At 46.3% G+C, this 8,106-nt stretch overlaps 1 long non-coding RNA gene across 1 annotated transcript in view; it reads left to right on the top strand.

Moving 5' to 3' along the window:
• The first annotated feature begins 409 nt into the window (after positions 1–409).
• The window catches only part of LOC140700890 (uncharacterized), a 30,461-nt gene continuing 22,764 nt past the window's right edge, over positions 410–8,106 (top strand). Inside the window, exons 1-2 of the long non-coding RNA XR_012079627.1 lie at positions 410–487; positions 7,567–7,681. This is a non-coding gene — a long non-coding RNA (uncharacterized lncRNA). The remainder of the gene's footprint in view (positions 488–7,566; positions 7,682–8,106) is intronic.

Below are 8,106 nucleotides of genomic sequence, written 5' to 3'. Positions count from 1 at the left end.
TCTTAACTGGCAGGATGAAGTAACAAGCAATTATTGAGTAGCTACTGTATGCTCTTTGCTGTATTTGGGATCATGTGAAAGGCACACAGGCCACCGAACGCTGGCTTATCCCTTTTTTTCTAGATAATTCTTTCTCAAAGGTCACTGAGAAATTAACTTCCTTCTTTCCCTCCTTCCTCCTATACGTCGTCATCAAATACTTATGTGCCAGTTGGAGATGCAATCGTGAGCAAGGAAGGACATGGTCTCTGTCCTTAAGGAGGCTCAGTGTGATGAGGGAGAAAGAAGCACCATTATAGTTCGAGGAAGGAGGCCTGGGGGAGGAGAAAGGCGTGGACGGAGGAGTGACGTCACCAGGAGGGAGGCAGAGGCCTGTCCTGACCTCGCTCCTCTCACAAGAACAAGACACCACTGAGCGAACCCTAGAACCCGGGGTGAGGCAGAAGCATCCCCTGCGCCTCAGGGACCAAGACAGAGGCCTTAGAAGGTAAGAGAAGCTAGAGGTCCACGCGCGGCCCCGCCCCCCGGCCAGCGCGGCGCCACGCGGGGAGCCCTCCCGGGAGCATCCGGGGCCTCGGGTGGGAAAAGCAACCTCGGAGGCCAGCCGGCCCTCCCGGCATTGTGGGTCGCTTCGCCGGAGCCCCTGCTCTCAACCCAAAAGGTGGATCTTGCGGGGAAAGCCGAGGGGCTCAGCCACGGTCCACATCCGCTGCTGTGAGTAAATCGCGCGGTGCCTCCGCACTGTGGCCGCACTCTAGTTGCGACGACCGCAGACCGCCGGGTCCGTGTGGATGGACGCCATTCTTTCCCAACCATAACCCCCTGATTTTCATTAAGTAAACAGTAAGTGCGCTCAGATTGCAAAATGACTCTATCCAGAAATCTCTGTGTTTAAAGTCCCTGTGCTGCTCAAGTATCTTTTAGATTTTAGAAGCTTGGTGGCTCTAAATTCTGGTTTCTGGCCTGTCACGGTGTTTATTTAGAAGCCTTAATTAGCATGCTTCAATCTAGGCTGCTTCTGTCTCCCTGAAAGTGGTTTAATAAATGATAGATCTTGCTTGTCAGGTAGGCTCCTGGCCACAAAAAAGCCCCAGGTTAATTAGCCCCATGGTATATATTTATGTTGGAGGTTTACTTAACTTTTATTGAATGCCATGCACTATGTTAACAGCTTTACATGCATTGGTTCATTTATTCTTTTGAAGAATACTGTAAGGTATTATTCTCATTATATAGTCGAAGAAGCCAAGGCCCAGAGAAGTTAAGAAACTTTCCCAAAGTCACACAGCTAGGAAATAGTGAAATACACATTGAAATCAAGGTCTTTGATCTTAACTACCTAAACTACTTTTGATCTTAACTATCTTGACTCTTAAGGCAGGTGGAACCCTCCTGGCAATATGTTTACAGGCTCTCTAGGCTGATACATTTGAGAGACAATACTAGTTCTCAAGTTCAAATCTTGATATGCTTATTAAAAATAATTCCTATTTCTGTGTTCATGTTTTGCAAGTGACCATCATGCCTTTCATGTAGTGGCATTTTCCATCCATCCACCCGTCTGCCCACCCTTCCATTCATCCCTTCCTTCATCCATCCACCTCCTGACCCGCCTGTTCATGCACTCATCCTCCTTCCCACCTACTCATCCAGTTCCCCCTCCATCTGCCCACCCCCCCACCTGTCCATCCATCCACCCACCCACACAGCCTACAGTTTTCCATGTACCAGACTCTATTCTAGGTGCTGAACATCCTATGGAACATCACCTTTGTATTGCTTCGCACACTCAAAGTGACTTCCCTCTTCCTCTCTGCCCATCCAAATCCTCCCCAACTCTCACATCCAGTTCAAATCCTTCGTGTCCCTTGAGGACTTCTCTCACTACATTAATCCAAATGAACTCCTTCTAACCCTGGGTTGGATGTAATACTGAAGAACACAAGACCTAGAATTTGACAGACATGGGCTTGAATCCCAGCTTGGCCTCCTCCATAGCTGTGTAACCAAATTGCTCTTTTTGAGCCTCTGGCTTCCTCATTTGTGAAATGGAAATAATAATCATAAGAATGGTAATAATGATAATTTCTGCCTCATAAGATGGTTGAATGGTTGACTGAGAAGCTGACTGTGAATTACATAGTAAGTATTAGGTGCTTAATCAAAGTTATCTCTTGTCCTCTCCACATTGCCCCTCCCTCTCCAAAGGTTGGACCAGTGGTCTGTACTACCACCATTAGATTCAGGCTGTTAATTCATTTCAATTAACTTAATTAAATTCTAATTAAATTAAGTTGATTAGATTTTAATTAATTAGTTAAAATTAATTGTGTAATTGCATTTAAATCATTTCCTTGGTAGGAAGCCTATAAATGCCTCAAATGCACAGACCACATCTTATACATCTTCAGCATCCTTCCCCCTGCATGGCTTCTCACGTGGTGCTGAGGCACAGTAGACTCTCCATGAATAATTGTCAGGTCACATTGAGTCAGTGTTTCACCCACTTCTCTCAGTTGTCTAGAAAAAAGAGTCAGAAACGCTCAGTAACTCCTCAAGAACCTGCTGCAGGCAGAGTCTCCTATGTGCCTTCTTGCTCGGAAGCCTCAGCAGGACTGTTCACATCCTGGGGTTCTCCCCATCACTGTGACTCTCAGATTGTTCTGGCAGCAGGATAGCTCCCACCCAGGGTCTGGGGAAGGAGTACTGGTGGGGTGGAGAGGAAGGCAGTGCAGAAGCCATGTCCTAAGTCTCAGTGACGTGCAGTGGGACTCACCTTAGCATCTGGCCCTGGCGCTTCAAAACTTCTGCTGTCTTCAGAGTCTCTTAATGCCGAGAAGTAAGGGCGCCGAAGAGAAGACAGTGCAGGCAGAGCGCCGTGGGGATGGGCGGAGGTGAACGAATGGGCAGGCCAGGCAGCAGCCAGCCAGGATGCCGATCTGTACAGGGGATTAAGACATCATTGGACTAAATTGGCCAAATAGAAATTGGTGCTGCTCCGCCTGAGGGAGATGGCATCCGTCATTGGGAGTGAAAAATGCTCCTTGCTAGCCCCGGCCAATCTCCGTTGAGTTTTTGTGAAATCCACAGTTGGTCACAGTCTGATGAAGTTCTGAAAACCGTAGAGTGAATACATGGTTAGTGCTCTTTACTGGGAACTTATGACCATTTTATCAGCTAAATTTAGAAATCCTTTAAAGCACCTCCTTGAGAAGTCCACTTCAGGAAGGCAGCAAAGAAAACTGAAGACAGAACCAGAATTCTGAAAGGTGGGAAATTTTTTCCAATTTTCCTGAACGTTGAGTCTGCTTCAGCCAGTAGACAAGAACTAGTAATTAAGTTGTTTCTGTAAATAGTATTTATTCGTAGGAAAGCAGTATTTATTCATAACATTTATCCATAGGAAATCACAAGCTTCCCTTAATAACTGTTGAATAAATAATCAGAGAAGAGTGATTTGGAGGCACAGCAAGTGGCTGCCGTCTGAGTGTGTCCCCGAGGGCAGGATGTGAGCTCTGTGTACAGCTGGCCTTGATTGGGGTTTCCCCAGAGGCCGACTCCAAGACCCGGAAAGTGTGGACAGCTTATTTAGGAGGTGCCCAGCACCAGCAGGGGGGTGGGGAGGTGAGGCAGGGGAGGAAAGAAAGCAAAGGAAGAATCTGTTTTCAATCAGTGACCTTACCATTGTGGGAAATGGGACCCCACTGGGGACTCTGGGAGCCAGTGCAGAATACCTGCCTCTGGCTTGTCCTGCCCCGGGAGCCTGGGAGTTGCAGCATTCATACACCAGCTCCCACAGACCCCCAGTGGAGTGCAGCCCCCTAGAGTATGGGTTCTAGGACTTGTCTGTCCTGCCTTGTAGCAGGCAGAGCAGTTTTCCTCCATTAGAAAACAAACAAAAGCAAAGGAAGAACTAAGGCAAAGAGGTGCAGATGTTGAGTGTCTGGGGGCCGGCTCACCCTGACGTGGGAAGGCCCGAGGGGAGACAGGTGGGCACCAGCAACTTCTGTACCCTTAAGGTATTGCTTGGACACAGCTGGCATTAGGTATTTTCCCACCAAATTAATGAATCCACAGCTGCACCCATTTTAGAAAGGCCACAGCAAAGGCTGAAGAGGTAACAGAGGGGCAGCGTGCAATGGCAGGGCACCCAGGGCCAATAACTTCTCCACGCCTCAGGCATTTGGTTATAACTATAAGACAACTTTGACTGGGGGTCTTGGGACCCCATTGGATGGAGATGAAGACAAGACATGAAAATTCTAAAACCAGCTCAAGCTGGAGAGGCTAAAAAATACATAGGGCCAGAAGGCTTCCCGCAGATCTCCAGGAAGTCCTGCCAGACTGATGCTGTTTTGTCTCCTGGACTCAGAATTACTAGGAGTCTCTGATTTAGGTACCAAACCCTTTGGTGTGGATTGGGCAGTGTTTTACCCAATCAGATGTTTAGAAGAGGTGAGGTGGGGATGGGGCCAGGAGAAGCAAGGGGGTTGAGAAGGAGGCCTCAGAGCTCTGGTGGCCCTCAGGAAAGCTTCCAGCCCACCGTGCTGACATATTGTGACCGTTGAGCACCCTGGTTAGCTTATCTGGATTCTAGATCTAGTTTCATCCTCTACTGGCTGTTGTCTTTGGACGTTTGCTAAACTCTCAACCTAGTTCTCTCATTTACACATACAACTAGTTCCCATCTCATGGCTTTGTGAGAATGAAGTGGGAGAACACACATAAGTGACTTTCCTCTTCATCTGCAGTTAACAGTGCTGAATACAAGTCTGATGTCTCTCTCTCAGGGTCCCCAGGGGTCTGTCGGGCTCTTGTCAGCATCCCCAGCAGCTAGCAGAGTGGTTGGCACAGAGCAGGTGCATGAGAGATACTGTTAATTGAAAAAATCATTTGCATTCTCTCTATGTCTGTGAGCTCATCACCTCTTCCCTTTCTATCCAAGAACTGTTGACGTTTATTTCCAATGTCCTAAGTGTGTGAAGTTTGCAAAACTTCTGCTGGAACTTAGTCTGGGGACAGATTTACTGATCTCTCCATGCCAGGCACTGTGGTAAACACTTTCTGTGGATAATTTTATTTAATCCTAAGTATTTTGTTGCACCATATGGAATTGTCATTTCTACAGGTCTGAATGGTTAAATATTAACAATTTCAAATGCTTCTATCCTATACATGGGTTAGGCCTTATTATTGTTATTCTCACTGTACAGATGAAAAGTCTGAGACTTGGGAGGAGAAATAATTTAAGCAAGAGTGTTCAGCTGGCGAATCTTGGGTTCCTTGCAAGGATCATGGCTGCCAGGGGGCCAGGATGAGGCAGGGCGTTGCTCCGCCTGGGCTCCCCCAGCAGGCATCCCCCTAATGGAAAGGGAGGTTGGTGCTGAATAGTCCAACCTGCAGATGTTCACCACAGCTCTGCAGGGCTAGTCGCCACGACTCTGCCTTCTAGAAAAGAGAAAAGACCTCAGCTGCCCTGTAATTACCGAGAAACTCAAGGAAAAATGTGAAAAATACAGCTTGTGAGTCTGAGACCCTAATGACCACACTTTAAACAATACCAGGCTTTTATCCACTCAGCCACAGGAGAAAGGGAGAAAGGGAAAAAGGTTTTATCCTGCTTTTAAAATCTGCTGGGGAAAGTTCTGAAGCCCTTGGTAATGACTGAATGACTCTATAAGCCCAGTGCGTCCTCTGTAGTTCACCATGAACTGAGGGGCCTAGAGAATGTCTTCCCTCCCTCCCTCCCTCCCTTTCTCCCATCCTCTCATGCTTCCATTAATTTATCCACTCCTGTTTTTAATGAACTTTTTCTTTCCTTTTTTTGTTTTTTTTCCTGTTTTAATTTCTTTTTTGTTCATTTTAAAATTGAAGTATAGTTGATTTACAGTGTTTCAGGTGTACAGCAAAGTGATTCAGTTGTACATGTATATAAAAATCTATTCTTTTTCAGATTTTTTTCCATTATAGGTTATTACAAGATATTGAATATAGTGCTCTGTGCTACACAGTAGTCCCTTGTTGGTTAACTATTTTCTATATTTAACAAACTTTTCTGGAGTACTCACTGTGTCTCAAGACCTGTGCTATGTGCAGAGGATACAAAGATGAACAAAACAATTCCTCAGGAGCAGCTCTGAGAGAAAGACCGTAGGATTAGGTATGAGAAAAAGAATGTAAAAGTTGTACAGGTAGTCCTGGAGGGGTCTGAGAATTGCAGGGAAGCTTTTTATTTCGGTAAGTACAATATGTCTGTTTTGGGCTGGCACATTTACTCTTGCAAACAAAACCTCAGCTGCAAAGGCATCGGGAAATTTTCAAGGCAAGATACTTTCTGCCCTAACCTTCCAGAGCAAGTCACTCTCCACTTGTCACCAATAGGGGGCGACCACATGCCAGATTAAAGCTGGAGTTTGGAGGAGGACACCTGCAGAAAACATCTAACCTCTTACAGGAACAGGGGAAATAAAGCCTGGCAGTGAAGAAAAATTTGTTTTACATTTTTTTTTGGTAGAAATCTGTTTCAGAACTTTACAATGTGTTCTCAGGGAGGAGGTTCTTAGGTTAGTGAGAGAGGAAATTCACATAAAGAAATCAGGTCCAGCATAAAAGCAATGGGATTTAGGCTATAACGACAAGAGTCTAGGGGGCCAAAAACCTAACAAAAACATTCCTCAGTGTTAAGATATAATGTGCCTTCATGGACCAGTTGATCTGCAGTATATATAGAACAAGTAATTGATAGTTCTAGGGGTAAGGATGGCATTCAAAGAAGGCAACCCACCTTCAAGAGAAATATAAATTTCAGTATTCTTTTAATTGAGCACATGACTATAAGATCAATATTTTTGTCGTAAGATCTACTTTATAAGGTTTGAAAAGTAAATGGAATCTGCAGTTGCTGACTTTCACAAACCTCTCCATTCTCAAGAAAATGCAAGATGACCCCCGTTGCTGAGTTGTCTCATTAATCAATCAAGTAATAAATAATGGTGAACACCCCTGTGTTGCTGGCACTTTGTTGGAGTCCTGAGGGTTGCTAAGAGCTCACAGGCACATTCTCTGTCCAGAAGGCACTTGCAGTCCAGCTAGAGAAGTTAAATACCGGCACAAACGTGCTATTTAATAACAAATGGAAAGAGCCAAGTGTGGTTTGGATGGCAGTTGGGGTGATGAAAGACTGTCCAGCACAGGGGATGAAGTGTGGGTGCTCAGGGCAGCTGGCTCCCTGGCTCTGCCTGTGCTGGGGTGACTCTGGGCAGGTCCTCAGCCTCACTGGGAAGCCAGTGGGGCTCTAGAGACAGAATGCCGGGTTTGCTTCTGGAACCAGCCCCTCATCTCTGCAGGTGCTTGGACAAGTTCAGTTCACTGAGCCTCAGTTTTCTCAGCAGTCAGATGGAAATTATAGTCACAGTGCCACTTAATGGGGCTGTTGTGTGGATAATCGAGGGAATCCATAAAGAGTGTTTAGTCCACTCTCTGGAGTACTCTTAGCTTTTGCTATATTGATGATGCCTCAGTTTCCTTTCCTGTGAACGGGAGATAACAACGGCCCCTATTTCACAGGGCTGCTGCAAGGATGAAGTGTAACAGAGGTTGTAAATTGCTGAGCACAGTTGTTGGCACATAAGGAGTATTCAAGAGCTGATGCAAGTGGAGAAGAAGATCACTTCATGCCAAGGTAATCAGGGGAGGCTTCCTGGAGGAAAAGAGCCTTGAAGGATGGCAACTCTTTGGAAAGAATACAAGGGGAGGCATTCAGGCAGGGGCACTGATGTATAAGCAAGACATGAGGTGGAAACATGAGGGGTGTGCTCAGCAGAGGTAGAGTTCCTGACTGGGGCACCCGATCAAATGGGAAACGTAGGCATCAGCTGCAAGGATAGCCATGATGCAAAAGCCAAAGTTGTGGCTGGGCCTGGAGACAAGTCCCTTCAACAAGCCGCTTCCTTCTCTGGGCCTCAGCTTCTGGGCTGGTAGGATTGGACAGAAACAATTCCTCATCAGGGATCCCTCCAGTGCTAACATTCTCCAAGTCCAAGTTTGTTCCACCAGCAGGTTATGATAAATGCGTGAGCGTGCATGTTTACACCACCCCGGAGGATG

The sequence above is a fragment of the Vicugna pacos genome, chromosome 13, assembly GCF_048564905.1.
Source record: "Vicugna pacos chromosome 13, VicPac4, whole genome shotgun sequence".
In the NCBI taxonomy this organism is placed as follows: domain Eukaryota; kingdom Metazoa; phylum Chordata; class Mammalia; order Artiodactyla; family Camelidae; genus Vicugna; species Vicugna pacos.
Note: the sequence above shows the minus strand (reverse complement) of the source record. Positions and strands in the feature narration are given on the sequence as shown.